The sequence below is a fragment of the Arachis ipaensis genome, chromosome B7 (genome assembly GCF_059453495.1).
Source record: "Arachis ipaensis isolate K30076 ecotype BB chromosome B7, ASM5945349v1, whole genome shotgun sequence".
Classification (NCBI taxonomy): Eukaryota; Viridiplantae; Streptophyta; class Magnoliopsida; order Fabales; family Fabaceae; genus Arachis; species Arachis ipaensis.
In genome coordinates, this window is record NC_142442.1 from 110,377,642 (window position 1) to 110,396,689 (window position 19,048).

The window sequence follows — 19,048 nt, forward strand, 5'->3', positions numbered from 1 at the left end:
CTATTATGGCTTCCTCCACTTGTTCCAATACAAAGCCACGCTCCTCATTGTCCACCGAAGTTTCTAGTGTCTCCTTCATGCTTTGCTCTTCTTTTGATTCTCCACATGTAGCCATGGGAGTTCTTTGAGTGCTTAGATATTGGGAAGCTATTATATTTACTACCTCGCCTAAGGCGGCCGCGAAATTTAGCACACTCTTATTCATCCTTTCTTGCCTTTGAAGAATAACACGAAGTCTGTCATCCATTGGAGGTTGGGGTGGATATGAGGATTCATTGGTTGGGAGAGAGGGTTCATAATAGGAAGGTGGTTCATCTTGATAATGATATGGAGATGGTGAATATTGAGGTGGTGGTTCATGAGAGTAGTTGTGTTGGAAATGTGGTGGTTCTGTGTATGGTTCATTCGGCTCATAAGGTGGTTGGTATGGTGGATACGGGTTAGGGTCATATGGAGGTGATTGGCGAATAGGGGATTGTGAGTATGGTGGTCCAAAGTCATGTTGAGGAAAGGGTTCATAGGCATATGGTGGTGGTTGTTGATAGTCCATTGGAGGTGGTTGTCGCCAAGAGGGTTGATCAAATCCTTGTGGCTCCTCCCATCTTTCATTGTTCCAACCTTGATGCCTATTCTCAATGTAATTTCTTCTTCCTGCAACATAATTGTAACCAGACTCATAGCGATGGGGTGAGAACTCATGATAGCAAATAAAAATTCAAAAAAAAAAATAAAAATAAATTGAAATTAAAAGGTTATTGAAATTTAAATTTTGAATTTTGAAAATTAAATTTTGAAATTTAAATTTTGAAATCTGAAATTTGAAATTTTGAATTTGAAATTTTATGAAATTTGAATTTTGAAATTTGAAATTTTGAAATTTAAATATTGAAATTTGATTTTTTGAAATAAGATAAGATAAGATTTTGAAAAATATATGATTTTTTTGAAAAAGATTTCAATTTTGAAATTTTAAATTTTGAAAATTGAGATTTTACTTAATTTTTTTTTAATTTTGAATTTTGAAAATTGAAAATTGAAATTTGAAATTTGAGTTTTAAATTTTGAATTTTTTGAATTTAATGAGGAGAGAGAAACTTTTGCAATTCCCCGGCAACAGCGCCATTTTGATGAGAGAACTTTTGCCTGGTCTAGAAATTTGCGGATAAATCCTCGTTGCAAGTATAGTTTCTAAACCTTCAAAAGTCCTTTCATACAAACGTTTTGGTTGTCACAAGTAACAAACCCCTTTAAAATTGATAACCGAAATATTTAAACCTCGGGTCGTCTTCTCAAGGAATTGCAGGAAGGTATGTTCTTATTATTGGTTATGAGTTTGTAAATTGGGGTTCTGGAGTTTGGGCAATGGGCACAGGTATATTTTCAAAGCAATAAAAATAAATAAATAACTGTAAAATAAACTCTTGGCAAGGTATGAGAACTGGAAGTCCTATCCTGGTTATCCTTATCAATTGTAATGAGAATTGGATTTTTCTCCCACTTTGTTAACCTCTAACTATGAAGGTAAGTTAACTGGATGAATTAATTTTTATTCCTCAGGTCCTAGTCTTTCCTTGGAAAAGGCTAGAGTTATTGGAAATTGAATTAATGAAATGAAGAAATCCAATTTTCAATCAACAATGAGTTTGATAACTCAAGTGTCTCCAATGACTCAACCAAAGCCAAAAGGGAAAAAAGTCTACTTGAATGAAAATAATTTGGATAAACAAAGAGCATTAATAAATTAAAGAGAGCAATCATAAGTCTGAAATACCTCAAATTATATTAATAAAAGCAATCCAATCTAACATGAAAGATTTATGAATCAAATGGGCAACATAAGTAATTAACAAATAAAAGTATTAGAGCATCTAAAAGTAGAAGAGAAATATAAATTGAGGAACATTGAACTTGGGATTGAGAGTCACTCCTAAAACTAAGAGAAATCTTAATCCTAATCCTAAGAGAGAGGAGAGAACCTCTCTCTCTAAAAACTACATCTAAAACTATGAAAAGTGAATTATGAAAGCTTTTTTATGAATGGATGCATTCCCCCACTTTATAGCCTCTAATCTTTGCTTTCTGGGCCGAAAACTGGGTCAGAAACAGCCCAAAAATTGCCGGAGAGGAAATCTGCCACGCTGGTTTTTCGTCACTACGACGCGTCCGCATGGATCACGCGGTCGCGTTGCCTAGCGTCAGGGAAACAATGACATATTATATATCAAATCAAAGCCCCGGACGTTAGCTTTCCAACACAACTGAAACTGCGTCGTTTGGACCTCTGTAGTTCCTTCAACTTCTTGTATTCCTTCCACTTTTGCATGCTTCCTTTCCATCTTCCAAGCCATTCCTGCCCTGTAATCTCTAAAAACACTTAACACACATATCAAGGCATCGAATGGTGATAAGGGAAAATTAATTTTTGGTAATTAAAAGCCTCGGGAAGCAAGTTTCCAATTATAGAATAAAATTAGGAAGGAAATATAAAACCATGCAAATATTATGAATAAGTGGGTAAAGAGTTGATAAAATCCACTCAATTGAGCACAATATAAACCATAAAATAGTGGTTTATCAGTAAGGCTATTTGGGTAAGTGGTTAAGTGAAATGATGGCTGATGAGCGGATAATTTATACGCTTTTTGGCATTGTTTTTAGTATGTTTTTAGTAGAATCTAGTTACTTTTAGGGATGTTTTCATTAGTTTTTATGTTAAATTCACATTTCTGGACTTTACTATGAGTTTGTGTGTTTTTCTGTGATTTCAGGTATTTTCTGGCTGAAATTGAGGGACTTGAGCAAAAATCATATTCAGAGGTTGAAGAAGGACTGCTGATGCTGTTGGATTCTGACCTCCCTGCACTCAAAGTGGATTTTCTGGAGCTACAGAACTCAAAATGGCGCGCTTCCAATTGCGTTGGAAAGTAGACATCCAGGGCTTTCCATCCTGGGGAAAGGCTAGCTTTTCCTCATCTTATTTGCCATCTATGTTACTCAGTTTGAAGAGAAGCCCATCACTAAGAAAAGGATGGAGCAAGCAAGAGAGCCCATTCATGGATCTCAAGAGACGCATGAAGCTCATCACCATGAGATCCCGAAGATGCCTCAAATACATTTTCCTCCAAAAAACTATTGGGAGCAAATCAACACCTCCCTAGGAGAATTAAGTTCCAACATGGGACAATTAAGGGTGGAACATCAAGAGCACTCCATCATCCTTCATGAAATAAGAGAAGATCAAAAAGCAATGAGGGAGGAGCAACAAAGACAAGGAAGAGACATAGAAGAGATCAAGGACATCATTGGTTCCTCAAGAAGGAAACGCCACCATCACTAAGGTGGACTCATTCCTTGTTCTTACATTCTCTGTTTTTCATTTTCTCTATGTTAAGTACTTATCCATATTTGTGTCTTCATTACATGATCATTAGTATTTAGTAACTTTGTCTTAAAGTTATGAATGTCCTATGAATCCATCACCTCTCTTAAATGAAAACTGTTTTAATTCAAAAGAACAAGAAGTACATGAGTTTCGAATTTATCCTTGAAATTAGTTTAATTATATTGATGTGGTGACAATGCTTCTTGTTTTCTGAATGAATGCTTGAACAGTGCATATGTCTTTTGAAGTTGTTGTTTAAGAATGTTAAATATGTTGGCTCTTGAAAGAATGATGATAAGGAGACATCTTATTTGATAATCTGAAAAATCATAAAAATGATTCTTGAAGCAAGAAAAAGCAGCAAAGAACAAAGCTTGCAGAAAAAAATAGCAAAAAATAGAAAGAAAAAAAATATAGGCGAAAAAAAATAAATAAAAAGAAAAAGCAAGCAGAAAAAGCCAAAAGCTCTTAAAACCAAGAGACAAGAGCAAAAAGCCAATAACCCTTAAAACCAAAAGGCAAGGGTAAATAAAAAGGATCCCAAGGCTTTGAGCATCAGTGGATAGGAGGGCCTAAAGGAATAAAATCCTGGCCTAAGCGGCTATGAGTAGGACTCTGGGATTGAATGACTGTGACGAACTTCAAACTCGCGAGTGCTGGGCGTAGTGACAGACACAAAAGGAGGGTGAATCCTATTCCAGTATGATCGAGAACCTCAGATGATTAGCCGTGCTGTGACAGAGCATTTGGACCATTTTCACAAGAGGATGGGATGCAGCCATTGACAAGGGTGATGCCTCCAGACGATTAGCCATGTAGTGACAGCGCATCGGACCATTTTCCAGAGCGGATAAAAAGTAGCCATTGACAACGGTGATGTCCTTACATAAAGCCAGCCATGGAAAGGAGTAAGACTGATTGGATGAAGACAGCAGGAAAGCAGAGGTTCAGAGGAACGAAAGCATCTCTATACACTTATCTGAAATTCTCACCAATGATATACATAAGTGTTTCTATCCTTATTTTCTATCTATTTATTATTTATGTTCGAAAACTCCATAACTATTTTATATCCGCCTGACTGAGATTTACAAGGTGACCATAGCTTGCTTCATACCAACAATCTCCGTGGGATCGACCCTTACTCACGTAAGGTTTATTACTTGGACGACCCAGTGCACTTGCTGGTTAGTTGTATCGAAGTTGTGAATGAAAAACGATTTATTAAGACGTGCGTACAGAGTTTTTGGCGCCGTTGCCTGAGATCACAATTTCGTGCACCAAGTTTTTGGCGCCGTTGCCGGGGATTGTTCGAGTTTGAACAACTAACGGTTCATCTTGTTGCTCAAATTAGGTAATTTTCTTTTTGTTTTATTTTCAAAAATTTTTCAAAAACCTTTCGAAAATTTCTCATCTGTTTTCGAAAAAAAAAATAAATCTTTTCAAAAATATATTTTTCCTCAGAATTTTTAAGAATGAATTCTAGAGTTTCATGAAGCATGTTGAAGCCTGGCTGGCTGTAAAGCCATATCTAATTCTTTTGGATAGGGGCTTCCAACCATCAGCATAGAGGCAAGTTAATTGGAATGTCAGCCGTGGCATGTCTGAGTTACATACTAAAGCTTGGCTGGCTATTAAGCCATGCCTAACCCTCGGATTGGAGCTTTAGACTAAGAATACAAGATTCATGGAATTCATATTAAAAAATTTTGAAATTCTTATTTTCTTTTTCCTATATGTTTTTTCGAAAAAAAATATACAAAAATCCAAAAAAATAAAAAAATCATAAAAATCAAAAATATTTCATGTTTCTTGTTTGAGTTTTGAGTCAAGTTGAAAGTTTGGTGTCAATTGCATATTCATCTTGCATTTTTCGAAAAATTCATGCATTCATAGTGTTCTTCATGATCTTCAAGTTGTTCTTGGTAAGTCTTCTTGTTTGATCTTGATGTTTTCATGTTTTGTGTCTTTTCTTGTTTTTCATATGCATTCTTGCATTCATAGTATCTATACATGAAAAATTTTTAAGTTTGGTGTCTTGCATGTTTTCTTTGCATTAAAAATTTTTCAAAAATAATTTCTTGATGTTCATCTTGACATTCAAAGTGTTCTTGGTGTTCATCTTGACATTCATAGCATTCTTGCATGCATTCATTGTTTTGATCCAAAATTTTCATGCATTGAGTCTTTTTCATGTTTTCCCTCTCATCATTAAAAATTCAAAAATAAAAAAAAATATCTTTCCCTTTTTCACTCATAAATTTCAAAAATTTGAGTTGACTTTTTCAAAACTTTTTAAAATCTAGTTGTTTTTATGAGTCAAATCAAATTTTCAATTTAAAAATCTTATTTTTTTCAAAATCTTTTTCAAAAATCAAATCTTTTTCATTTTTCTTATTTATTTTCGAAAATTTTAAAAATATTTTTCAAAAATCTTTTTCTTATCTTTATCTCCTAATTTTTGAAAATAACATCATCAATTAATGTTTTGGTTCAAAAATTTCAAGTTTGTTACTTGCTTGTTAAGAAAGATTCAAACTTTAAGTTCTAGAATCATATTTTGTGATTTCTTGTGAATCAAGTCATTAATTGTGATTTTAAAAATCAAATCTTTTTCAAAACTAATTTCAATCATATCTTTTCAAAAATATCTCTTTATCTTATCTTTTTCAAAATTTGATTTTAAAATATCATTTCTAACTTCTTATCTTCTTATCTTTTCAAAATTGATTTTCAAATTTGTTTCAACTAACTAACTAACTTTTTGTTTGTTTCTTATCTTTTTCAAAACTACCTAACTAACTCCCTCTCTCTAATTTTCGAAAATATCTTTCCTCTTTTTCAAAATTTCTTTTTAATTAACTAATTATTTTAATTTTTTATTTTAATTCTCGAAAATTACTAACCTTTTTCAAAAACTATTTTCGAAAATCACTAACTCTTTTTCAAAAATTATTTTCGAAAATTCTCTCTCTCTCTCTCTTATCTCCATCTATTTATTTATTCATCTACTAACACTTCATCTCACCCAAATTCGAACCCCCTCTTCCATCTGTGTTCAAATTTTTTCTTCTTCTTTTCTTCTACTCACACAAGGACCTCTATACTGTGGTAAAAAGGACCCCTATTATTATTATTTTTCTATCCCTCTTTTTCATATGAGCAGGAGCAAGGACAAGAACATTCTTGTTGAAGCAGATCCAGAACCTGAAAGGACTCTGAAGAGGAAACTAAGAGAAGCTAAATTACAACAATCCAGCAAGCACCTTTCAAAAATTTTCGAACAAGAAGAGGAGATGGCAGCCGAAAATAATAATAATGCAAGGAGGATGCTTGGTGACTTTACTGCACCTAATTCCAATTTACATGGAAGAAGCATCTCCATTCCTGCCATTGGAGCAAACAATTTTGAGCTTAAACCTCAATTAGTTTCTCTGATGCAGCAGAACTGCAAGTTTCATGGACTTCCATCTGAAGATCCTTTTCAGTTCTTAACTGAATTCTTGCAGATATGTGATACTGTTAAGACTAATGGAGTAGATCCTGAAGTCTACAGGCTCATGCTTTTCCCTTTTGCTGTAAGAGACAGAGCTAGAGTATGGTTGGACTCTCAACCTAAGGATAGCCTGAATTCTTGTGATAAGCTGGTCAAGGCTTTCTTAGCCAAGTTCTTTCCTCCTTAAAAGCTGAGTAAGCTTAGAGTGGATGTTCAGACCTTCAGACAAAAAGAAGGTGAATCCCTCTATGAAGCTTGGGAGAGATACAAAAAACTGACCAAAAAGTGTCCTTCTGACATGCTTTCAGAATGGACCATCCTGGATATATTCTATGATGGTCTATCTGAATTGGCTAAAATGTCATTGGATACTTCTGCAGGTGGATCCATTCACCTAAAGAAAAAGCCTGCAGAAGCTCAAGAACTCATTGACATGGTTGCTAATAACCAGTTCATGTACACTTCTGAGAGGAATCCTGTGAGTAATGGGACGCCTATAAAGACGGGAGTTCTTGAAATTGATACTCTGAATGCCATACTGGCTCAGAATAAAATATTGACTCAGCAAGTCAATATGATTTCTCAGAGTCTAAATGGAATGTAAGCTGCATCCAACAGTACTCAAGAGGCATCTTCTGAAGAAGAAGCTTATGATCCTGAAAACCCTGCAATAGCAGAGGTGAATTACATGGGTGAACCTTATGGAAACACCTATAACCCCTCATGGAGAAATCACCCAAATCTCTCATGGAAGGATCAACAAAAGCTTCAACAAGGCTTTAATAATGGTGGAAGAAACAGGTTTAACAATAATAAACCTTTTCCATCATCCACTCAGCAACAGACAGAGAACTCTGAACAAAATACCTCTAATTTAGCAAACTTAGTCTCTGATCTATCTAAGGCCACTGTGAGTTTCATGAATGAAACAAGGTCCTCCATTAGAAATTTGGAAGTACAAGTAGGCCAGCTGAGTAAAAGGATCACTGAAATCCCTCCTAGTACTCTCCCAAGCAATACAGAAGAAAATCCAAAAGGAGAGTGCAAGGCCATTGATATAGCAATCATGGCCGAAGTCCCAAGAGAGGAGGAGGACGTGAATCCCAAGGAGGAAGACCTCCTGGGATGTCCAGTGATCAATAAGGAGTTTCCCTCTGAGGAACCAAAGGAATCTGAGACTCATCTAGAGAACATAGAGATTCCATTGAACCTCATTATGCCATTCATGAGCTCTGATGAGTATTCCTCTTCTGAAGAGAATGAGGATGTTACTGAAGAGCAAGCTGCCAAATTTCTTGGTGCAATCATGAAGCTGAATGCCAAATTATTTGGTATTGAGACTTGGGAAGATGAACCTCCCTTGTTCACCAATGAACTAAGTGATCTGGATCAACTGAGATTACCTCAGAAGAAACAGGATCCTGGAAAGTTCCTAGTACCTTGTACCATAGGCACCATGATCTTTGAAAAGGCTCTGTGTGACCTTGGTTCAGGGATAAACCTCATGCCCCTCTCTGTAATAGAGAAACTGGGAATCTTTGGGGTGCAAGCTACTAAAATCTCATTAGAGATGGCAGACAATTCAAGAAAACAGGCTTATGGACAAGTAGAGGACGTGTTAGTAAAGGTTGAAGGCCTTTACATCCCTGCTGATTTCATAATCCTTGATACTGGGAAGGATGAGGATGAATCCATCATCCTTGGAAGACCTTTTCTAGCCATAGCAAGAGCTGTGATTGATGTTGACAGAGGTGAATTAATCCTTCAATTGAATGAGGACTCCCTTGTGTTTACAACTCAAGGTTACCCTTCTGTAAACATGGAAAAGAGGCACAGTAAGCTTCTCTCAAAACAGAGTCAACCAGAGCCCCCACAGTCAAACTCTAAGTTTGGTGTTGGGAGGCCACAACCAAACTTTAAGTTTGGTGTTGGGAAGTCTCAACAAAGCTCTGAACATCTGTGAGGCTCCATGAGAGCCCACTGTCAAGCTATTGACATTAAAGAAGCGCTTGTTGGGAGGCAACCCAATTTTTATTTATCTAATTTTATTTTTCTTGCTCTTTCATGTTTTATTAGGTTCATGATCATGTGGAGTCACAAAATAAATATAAAAATTAAAAACGGAATCAAAAATAGCAGAAGAAAAATCACACCCTGGAGGAAGACCTTACTGGCGTTTAAATGCCAGTAAGAAGCATCTGGCTAGCGTTCAACACCAGAACAAAGCATGGTTCTGGCGCTGAACGCCCAAAATGGGCAGCATCTGGGCGTTTGAATGCCAGAATTGCACCCTGGAGAAGAGCTGGCGCTGAACGCCCAAAACAAGCATGGTTTTGGCGTTCAACGCCAGAAATGGGCAACAAATGGGCGTTCAACGCCCAGAACAAGCACCAATCTGGCGCTGAACGCCCAGAGTTGTGTGCAAGGGCATTTTGCATGCCTAATTTGGTGCAAGGTTGTAAATCCTTGAACACCTCAGGATCTGTGGACCCCACAGGATCCCCACCTACCTCCACTCACTTCTTCTCACCCCTCTTTCACACAATCCCATAAACTCTCTTCCCCAAACCTCTTCACCAATCACCTCAATCTCTCTACCCTATAACCACTTCACCACTCACATCCATCCACTCTTCCCCATAAACCTACCTCATAAACCCCACCTACCTTCAAAATTCAAAATCAATTTCCCACCCAAAACCCACCCTTATGGCCGAACCTTACCCCCCTCCCTTCCCTATATAAAGCCCTCCATTCTTCTTCATTTTCACACAACACAAGCCTCTCTTCCCCTTCTTGGCCGAATACACCCATCCCCCCTCTCCTCCATATTTTCTTCTTCTTCTTCATCTATTCTTTCTTCTCTTGCTCGAGGGCGAGCAATATTCTAAGTTTGGGGTGGTAAAAGCATAAGCTTTTTGTTTTTCCATTACCATTGATGGCACTCAAGACCGGAGAATCCTCTAGAAAAGGGAAAGGGAAGACAAAAGCTTCTACCTCCGAGTCATGGGAGATGGAAAGATTCATCTCCAAAGCTCATCAAAACCACTTCTATGATGTTGGGGCCAAGAAGAAGGTGATCCCCGAGGTCCCTTTCAAGCTCAAGAAGAATGAGTATCCGGATATCCGACATGAAATCCAAAGAAGAGGTTGGGAAGTTCTAACAAACCCCATCCAACAAGTCGGCATCCTAATGGTTCAAGAGTTCTATGCCAATGCATGGATCACTAGGAACCATGATCAAAGTAAGAACCCAAACCCAAAGAATTATATTACAATGGTTCAGGGGAAATACTTAGATTTTAGTCCAGAAAATGTAAGGTTGGCATTTAACTTGCCTATAATGCAAGGAGCTGCACGCCCCTACACTAGAAGGGTCAACTTTAATCAAAGGTTGGACCAAGTCCTCATGGACATATGTGTGGAAGGAGCTCAATGGAAGATTGACTCCAAAGGCAAGCCGGTTCAATTAAGAAGACTGGACCTCAAGCCTGTGGCTAGAGGATGGTTGGAATTCATCCAACGCTCCATCATCCCCACTAGCAACCGATCTGAAGTTACTGTGGATCGGGCCATCATGATCCATAGCATCATGATTGGAGAAGAAGTAGAAGTTCATGAAGTCATCTCCCTTGAACTCTACAAAATAGCCGAAAAGCCCTCTCCTGGGGCAAGGCTAGCTTTTCCTCATCTTATTTGCCATCTATGTTACTCAACTGGAGATTTCATAGAAGGAGACATTCCCATTGAGGAAGAGAAGCCCATCACTAAGAAAAGGATGGAGCAAGCAAAAGAGCCCATTCATGGATCTCAAGAGACGCATGAAGCTCATCACCATGAGATCCCGAAGATGCCTCAAATACATTTTCCTCCACAAAACTATTGGGAGCAAATCAACACCTCCCTAGGAGAATTAAGTTCCAACATGGGACAATTAAGGGTGGAACATCAAGAGCACTCCATCATCCTTCATGAAATAAGAGAAGATCAAAAAGCAATGAGGGAGGAGCAACAAAGACAAGGAAGAGACATAGAAGAGATCAAGGACATCATTGGTTCCTCAAGAAGGAAACGCCACCATCACTAAGGTGGACTCATTCCTTGTTCTTACATTCTCTGTTTTTCATTTTCTCTATGTTAAGTACTTATCCATATTTGTGTCTTCATTACATGATCATTAGTATTTAGTAACTTTGTCTTAAAGTTATGAATGTCCTATAAATCCATCACCTCTCTTAAATGAAAACTGTTTTAATTCAAAAGAACAAGAAGTACATGAGTTTCGAATTTATCCTTGAACTTAGTTTAATTATATTGATGTGGTGACAATGCTTCTTGTTTTCTGAATGAATGCTTGAACAGTGCATATGTCTTTTGAAGTTGTTGTTTAAGAATGTTAAATATGTTGGCTCTTGAAAGAATGATGATAAGGAGACATCTTATTTGATAATCTGAAAAATCATAAAAATGATTCTTGAAGCAAGAAAAAGCAGCAAAGAACAAAGCTTGCAGAAAAAAATAGCAAAAAATAGAAAGAAAAAAAATATAGGCGAAAAAAAATAAATAAAAAGAAAAAGCAAGCAGAAAAAGCCAAAAGCTCTTAAAACCAAGAGACAAGAGCAAAAAGCCAATAACCCTTAAAACCAAAAGGCAAGGGTAAATAAAAAGGATCCCAAGGCTTTGAGCATCAGTGGATAGGAGGGCCTAAAGGAATAAAATCCTGGCCTAAGCGGCTAAACCAAGCTGTCCCTAACCATGTGCTTGTGGCGTGAAGGTGTCAAGTGAAAACATGAGACTGAGTGGTTAAAGTCAAGGTCCAAAGCAAAAGAAGAGTGTGCTTAAGAACCCTGGACACCTCTAATTGGGGACTTTAGCAAAGCTGAGTCACAATCTGAAAAGGTTCACCCAATTATGTGTCTGTGGCATTTATGTATCCAGTGGTAATACTGGAAAACAAAGTGCTTAGGGCCATGCCAAGACTCATAAAATAGCTATGTTCAAGAATCATCATACTGAACTAGGAGAATCAATAACACTATCTGAACTCTGAGTTCCTATAGATGCCAATCATTCTGAACTTCAATGGATAAAGTGAGATGCCAAAACTATTCAAGAGGCAAAAAGCTACAAGTCCCGCTCATTTAATTGGAGCTATGTTTCATTGATAGTTTGGAATTTATAGTATATTCTCTTCTTTTTATCCTATTTTATTTTCAGTTGCTTGGGGACAAGCAACAATTTAAGTTTGGTGTTGTGATGAGCGGATAATTTATACGCTTTTTGGCATTGTTTTTAGTATGTTTTTAGTAGATCTAGTTACTTTTAGGAATGTTTTCATTAGTTTTTATGTTAAATTTACATTTCTGGACTTTACTATGAGTTTGTGTATTTTTCTGTGATTTCAGGTATTTTCTGGATGAAATTAAGGGACTTGAGCAAAACTCAGATTCAGAGGTTGAAGAAGGACTGCTGATGCTGTTGGATTCTGACCTCCCTGCACTCAAAGTGGATTTTCTGGAGCTACAGAACTCAAAATGGCGCGCTTCCAATTGCGTTGGAAATTAGACATCTAGGGCTTTCCAGAAATATATAATAGTTCATACTTTGGCCGAGTTTAGATGACGTAAAAGGGCGTTGAACGCCAGTTATACGCTGCTGTCTGGAGTTAAACGCCAGAAACACGTCACAAGCCAGAGTTGAACGCCAGAAATACGTTACAAACTGGCGTTCAACTCCAAGATTGACCTCTACACGTGTAACATTCAAGATCAGCCCAAGCACACACCAAGTGGGCCCCGGAAGTGGATTTATGCATCAATTACTTACTTTTGTAAACCCTAGTAACTAGTTTATTATAAATAGGACTTTTTACTATTGTATTAGACATCATCTATCATCTTTGATCTTTGATCAGTTTTATGCTATCTTAGACTTTCATGGGGGCTGGCCATTCGGCCATGCCTGAACCATTATCACTTATGTATTTTCATACAGTAGAGTTTCTGCACTCCTTAGATTAAGGTGTGGAGCTCTACTGTTCCTCAAAGATTAATGCAAAGTACTACTGTCTTTCTATTCAATTCAACTTATTCCACTTCTAAGATATTCATTCGCACTTCAACCTGAATGTGATGAACGTGACAATCATCATCATTCCCCCACAAACGCGTGCCTGACAACAACTTCCGTTCCACCTTAGATTGAATGAGTATCTCTTGGATCTCTTAATCAGAATCTTCGTGGTATAAGCTAGATTGATGGCGGCATTCGTGAGAGTCCAAAAAGTCTAAACCTTGTCTGTGGTATTCTGAGTAGGACTCTAGGATTGAATGACTGTGACGAACTTCAAACTCGCGAGTGCTGGGCGTAGTGACAGACGCAAAAGGAGGGTGAATCCTATTCCAGTATGATCGAGAACCTCAGATGATTAGCCGTGCTGTGATAGAGCATTTGGACCATTTTCACAAGAGGATGGGATGCAGCCATTGACAAGGGTGATGCCTCCAGACGATTAGCCATGCAGTGACAGCGCATCGGACCATTTTCCAGAGAGGATAAAAAGTAGCCATTGACAACGGTGATGTCCTTACATAAAGCCAGCCATGGAAAGGAGTAAGACTGATTGGATGAAGACAGTAGGAAAGCAGAGGTTCAGAGGAACGAAAGCATCTCTTTACACTTATTTGAAATTCTCACCAATGATATACATAAGTGTTTCTATCCTTATTTTCTATCAATTTATTATTTATGTTCAAAAACTCCATAACTATTTTATATCCGCCTGACTGAGATTTACAAGGTGACCATAGCTTGCTTCATACCAACAATCTCCGTGGGATCGACCCTTACTCACGTAAGGTTTATTACTTGGACGACCCAGTGCACTTGCTGGTTAGTTGTATCGAAGTTGTGAATGAAAAATGATTTATTAAGACGTGCGTACAGAGTTTTTGGCGCCGTTGCCTGAGCTCACAATTTCGTGCACCAATGGCCTCAATCACATACATGTATGCATACACACAATAATGGACATATAGAGTCAAGCAAATCAAGGATTACAATCATAGAAGGGGAACAATGCACACAAGAAGGAAGATAAGTGGTTATAAGATGTAACCATGCAATTGGCTCAAGTCTCACTTGCTTGTGTTCTCAACTCTAAAACCATGTTCCAAAATACATTCATCAAGCAAGTTTATCAACAAAAATCAGAAATTTTTCAAATTGGTAGGGTTGCCCAAAAATTATGCCCCAAAATTACAGTTTCTTGGGAAGGAAATCATTACATTCACCAAGTAGACCTAACAAGAGATAACTAACATGCAAAAGGTTTTCAAAAGCAAAACCTAACCATGCAATCTATCCTAATTACCTACAGAAAATCGAAGTTTATTGGGTGTTAACTACGGAGACCGGTCAAATGACCTCCCCACACTTAAGAGTTAGCACCGTCCTCGGTGCTATTGGTGAGGCGCAAGGGACGATCGGCCTTGGAGATTCCATTATCCATTCCGTCCAAGCTATCTTCACTCAAGTTCAAGGTAGAAGTGGAAATCTCCGGTTCCTCCAAAGGTGGGGTCACACAGCTCAAAAGCTTCTTAATGTAAGCAAACCGGTGTTGGTTCCGCCATTCATATCGGCCCACCTTCTTATGGAGATCCTCAAGGCGTTGGTGGGATGATCTAGCTGGTACGGATGACGTGGTGGGGATGCCCATAGGATTGGCTATTTCAAGGTTTTCGGTGTACGTCGGAGGCTTGAGGTATTTCCCAGATGGAACGACATCGCCATCTACCGGAATTAGTGCCCTCCGATCCTTGGTTTCCCGAGGAACACCGGGGGCAGCAACTAACTCAGTCACCAAAGCAGGGAAGGGTAGGTTTCCTCTAGTATGGACACGACCCATGGCTTGTCGGATGAGAAGAGGGGCATTGACCGGTTTCTCTGTAAGGATACACCAAACCAACAAGGCTAGCTCCGCGGTGATAGATGACCCGTGGGTGCTTGGGAGCACATAATGGGATAAGATTTGGGCCCAGGCTTGGGCCTCCACAGTGAGGTAACGCGCGTCAATACCCTTGGGTCGGGATCTCATTCTCCCTTGGATCTAAATTGCTTCCAGTATGGCAATTACCCAGAGTACGGCATCCCAATCGAAATTAAAACCAAATTCACATCGCTGCTTCAAGACCTCTTGGTAGGCGTCTATCCCATCTGCCAATGGTCCGGTCTTAAGCACTCCTTGAATGGCTTCCTCCGAGATGGAAACTTGCTTTTGGCGCACAAATACGGATGTGAGAGAAGGTGAATGGAAGTTGGAGTAAAACTTCACCACCCATGAGAGATTAGCCTCCTGCGGTCTTCTCAAGAGAAAGTCCCACTACCGTCGCTCAATGCGGGGTATGACAAATTCAATAATGTGGGCCAGAGGGTTGAGAAGAGGTTCCAGGTGATAGTTCCTTTCAGTAATAAGGGGGAACATGAGCTCACAATACCAATTGGGAAACTTAGTAGAGTCCCTCGCAGGGTTTTCCTTCTCTTGTTCGTCAATCTTAATGAGGCTCATCACCCTCTTGAGGAGGGGCTTAGTCGTCGGTGCTAGGTGCGCCTTGGTGGTGGATCTTTGAGGCACCTTCTTGGTAGGCGGCTTCTTTGGTGCCTTTCCTTTATCCTTTGTGATAACCATCCTAAAAAGAAGGAAAGAGCATACGCTAAACTCAAAGAAACACACATGGATAATATCATGCAAGTGATAAAGAAAGCCACAAAAAGATAGGTGTCTTGGAGACATGACAGCGGCAACATGTAAGCAAGACAATAATGGAGATAATGGGCAAGTCACTTAGCATGTGATGCAAGAGGTGTATAAGCATGCAAAGAAAAGGCATGAGAGGTATGTACCTAAGCATCAATAACAAAAAGCAAGTCATAAAGAGTGAGCATATGAATGGAAAACATGAAGAACACTAGGCTCGATGCACATAGGAAGGAGCACGGGAATGAGAAAAGGCACTAAGTTGAAGGCAATATGTCAAATTTGAAACAAAAACTCATAAGTGCCTTTTATCAAACACTTGGTGTGCAAATTTAAAGTGATAAGCAAATGGAGGAAATGTAACAATGTAGCATCCCATAAGGCATTATCAATTATCATATAGCACCACATAGAATAAGGAGATCCAAACATAGTAAAATAACCCACTAAAGCAAGAGAGAACTCCACCCTCAACACCCATGGCAAATTGAAAAGAATAAGCAAACAAATAACCAAAATGCATGAACAAGAGTCTAACTAAGAAGGAGAACAAAGAAATGTAACTAAGAGAGTGAAATTGAAACAAAGAAGAAGAAAAGTGAGTATTACCTTGAAATGAAAAAGAAGGTGATGTAGGATGCAAGGGAAAAGAAAGGGGAAAGAGATTGGGAAGAAGGGAGATGAGATAGAGAGGTGTGGGACCGTCGGGAGTGGTGGTCACCGGTGGTTAGTACCGCCGGTAGAAGGTGGTAGAGGTAGGTGGAGAAAAGGAGAAGATGGAAATAGAAAAAGAAGAGTAGAGTATAAGAGGAAGGGAGAAGAAAATTTGAAAAGAGGCGCGCTGCAGGTAAGTGATGTCACAAGATCGACACGCGCGTACACGGTGCGCATATGCACGGATGGACCAAAAGGAGTAAGGACGCGTACGCGTCAGGCGCATGGACGCGTGGGAAGTGATTGTGCCATTAGCACAGTGTCGGCATGGATCTTACGCAACTATCTCATCGAAGTACCAGGAGTTGGCTGTAGAGACATCGACGCGGACACGTCATGCACGCTTACGCGTGGATGCACGGATTAGCAGATGGATGCGTGTGCGGTATGTGCGTGGACGCGTGGCATGAGTTGTGCTGGGGCTTAGTTTTGGCTCAGAATTGGCACAACTCTCAGGGGTTGTAAAATGCCATCAACGCGTACGCGTCTTGTATGCCCACGCGTGCATACCCTCTTTTTTTTCACAGACATGAAGAAATGCATTTTCAACATAAATGTGGTGGTTTTCAAGCTAAAAGGGTCCAAAAACACCCAAAAATTCCCTACAACATATAAAAATAGGGTGTTTGCATTTGTGTACTAATAATCCAATCCACTTATAATCCATGCAAATCTTCATGAATATTACAACTAGCACAATAAAGTCTATCTAAACAAACTTAAACGCTACGCAATCACCAAATCAAGCAAGAGTTCAAGAGTATATACAAAATGGGCAAAAGGGTAGATCTCACCATGGTGGGGTGTCTCCCACCTAGCACTTTTGTTTAACGTCCTTAAGTTGGACGATCATTAGCTCAATTCTTGTTGCCATTAGGTGCATCTTCCAAGAGGAACACCTCCATCTCCTTGTTGATTTTTATCTTTTCACCATGATACAACTTTAGCTGATGCCCTTTAACCTTGAAAATGTCGGAGCTTGAAGGATGGCACAAATGATAGACCCCAGACGGCTCTGCCTTTTCGACTCTATAGGGTCCTTCCTATCTTGACCTTAGCTTTCCAGGCATCAACCTCAATCTTGAATTGTAGAGGAGGACTAGGTCTCCGGCTCTAAATTCTTTTCCTCTTATGGTCTTATCATAAGCTTCTAACCGCAAACACTCTAATTCCACTAGTTGTAGCTTTCTCTCAATTCCGGCCCCTCCCAAACTTGAATTGCTCCTTGACGGCCCAATATGCTTTGTGCTCTATCTCCACCAGTAAGTGGCAAGCTTTGTCATAGACCAACCGAAAGGGGCTCATGCCAATTGGCATTTTGTACGCCATTCTGTAGGCCCATAGTGCATTAGTGAGCTTAGCACTCCAATCTTTTCGATAAGGCTTCACAATTCTTTCCAATATGCGTTTAATCTCCCGATTGGAAACCTCAACTTGGCCGTTCATTTGGGGGTGATAGGCCGTAGCTATTTTATGTTTGATGCCATATTTCTTCATGAGTCCTTCCATTCTCTTATTGCAAAAATGTGAGCCTTGGTCGCTCACGATTGCTCGTGGCGACCCAAATCTACAAATTATGTTATTGCTCGCAAAGGAAAGGACCACATTAGCATCGTCCGTCTGGGTGGATATCGCTTCCACCCATTTGGACACATAATTAACGGCTAGTAGAATGTAGAGAAAACCACTAGAATTTGGGAATGGTCCCATGAAGTCGATACCCCTACATCAAAAATCTCACAAAATAGCATGGTTTGTTGGGGTATTTTATCCTTCTTGAAGATATTACCAAATCTAAGACATTGAGAACAAGATTTACAAAAGAGAGAAGAGTCCTTGAAAAGAATTGGCCACCAAAATCCACAAACTAGGATTTTTCTTGCTGTTCTTTGAGGTCCATAATGGCCTCCTCCCACGGAGGAGTGGCAAGTTTCTAAGATTGATTGGAATTCGGTTTGTGGAATGCACCTCCGAATTACTTGATACACTCCACATCTCTAAAGGTATGGGTTATCCCATACATAGTATTTGGATTTACTTTTTAGCTTATCCTTTTGATGTTTGGAGAGATTAGGAGGAAAGGTGCGGGATACCAAGTAATTGGCTATTGGTGCATACCAATGAATGACTTCCGAGATTGCTTGCAAGCCCTCAGGGGGAAAGAATCATTAATAGGAGTGGTATTGCCTTTGGTGTGTTCAAGGCAACTTAAGTGATCCGCTACTAGGTTTTGCGAACCACTCCTATCTTTGATTTCCAAGTCAAATTCTTGCAATAATAAAACCCTTCTAATCAATCTCGGTTTGGATTCTTTCTTAGCCAACAAATACTTTAACGCCGCATGATCCGAGTACACTACCACCTTGGAACCAAGTAGATATGCTCAAAATTTATCCAAAGCGAAAACTATTGCCAATAGTTCTTTCTCGGTGGTAGTGTAGTTAGATTGGGCTCCATCCAATGTTTTTTATACCTAGGCTATGACATACGGATTCTTACCCTTGCACTGTGCTAGCGCAGCTCCCACGGCAAAGTTTAAGCATCACACATTATTTTGAACGGCCGACTCCAATCCGGCCCTCTCACGATGGGAGCTTGGTCAATGCCACCTTAAGCTTGTCAAAAGCCTCAATGCATTGTTTGCTTGGATCAAATTCAACTTCCTTTTGCAACAATCTAGATAGAGGCAATGCTACCTTAC

At 39.2% G+C, this 19,048-nt stretch overlaps 1 non-coding gene across 1 annotated transcript; it reads right to left on the reverse strand.

Moving 5' to 3' along the window:
- Positions 1 to 7,074: 7,074 nt before the first annotated feature.
- Positions 7,075 to 7,182, reverse strand: LOC148553722 (small nucleolar RNA R71). The gene has a single exon (XR_015893570.1). It is a non-coding gene; the product is annotated as a small nucleolar RNA R71 (small nucleolar RNA).
- Positions 7,183 to 19,048: the final 11,866 nt, after the last annotated feature.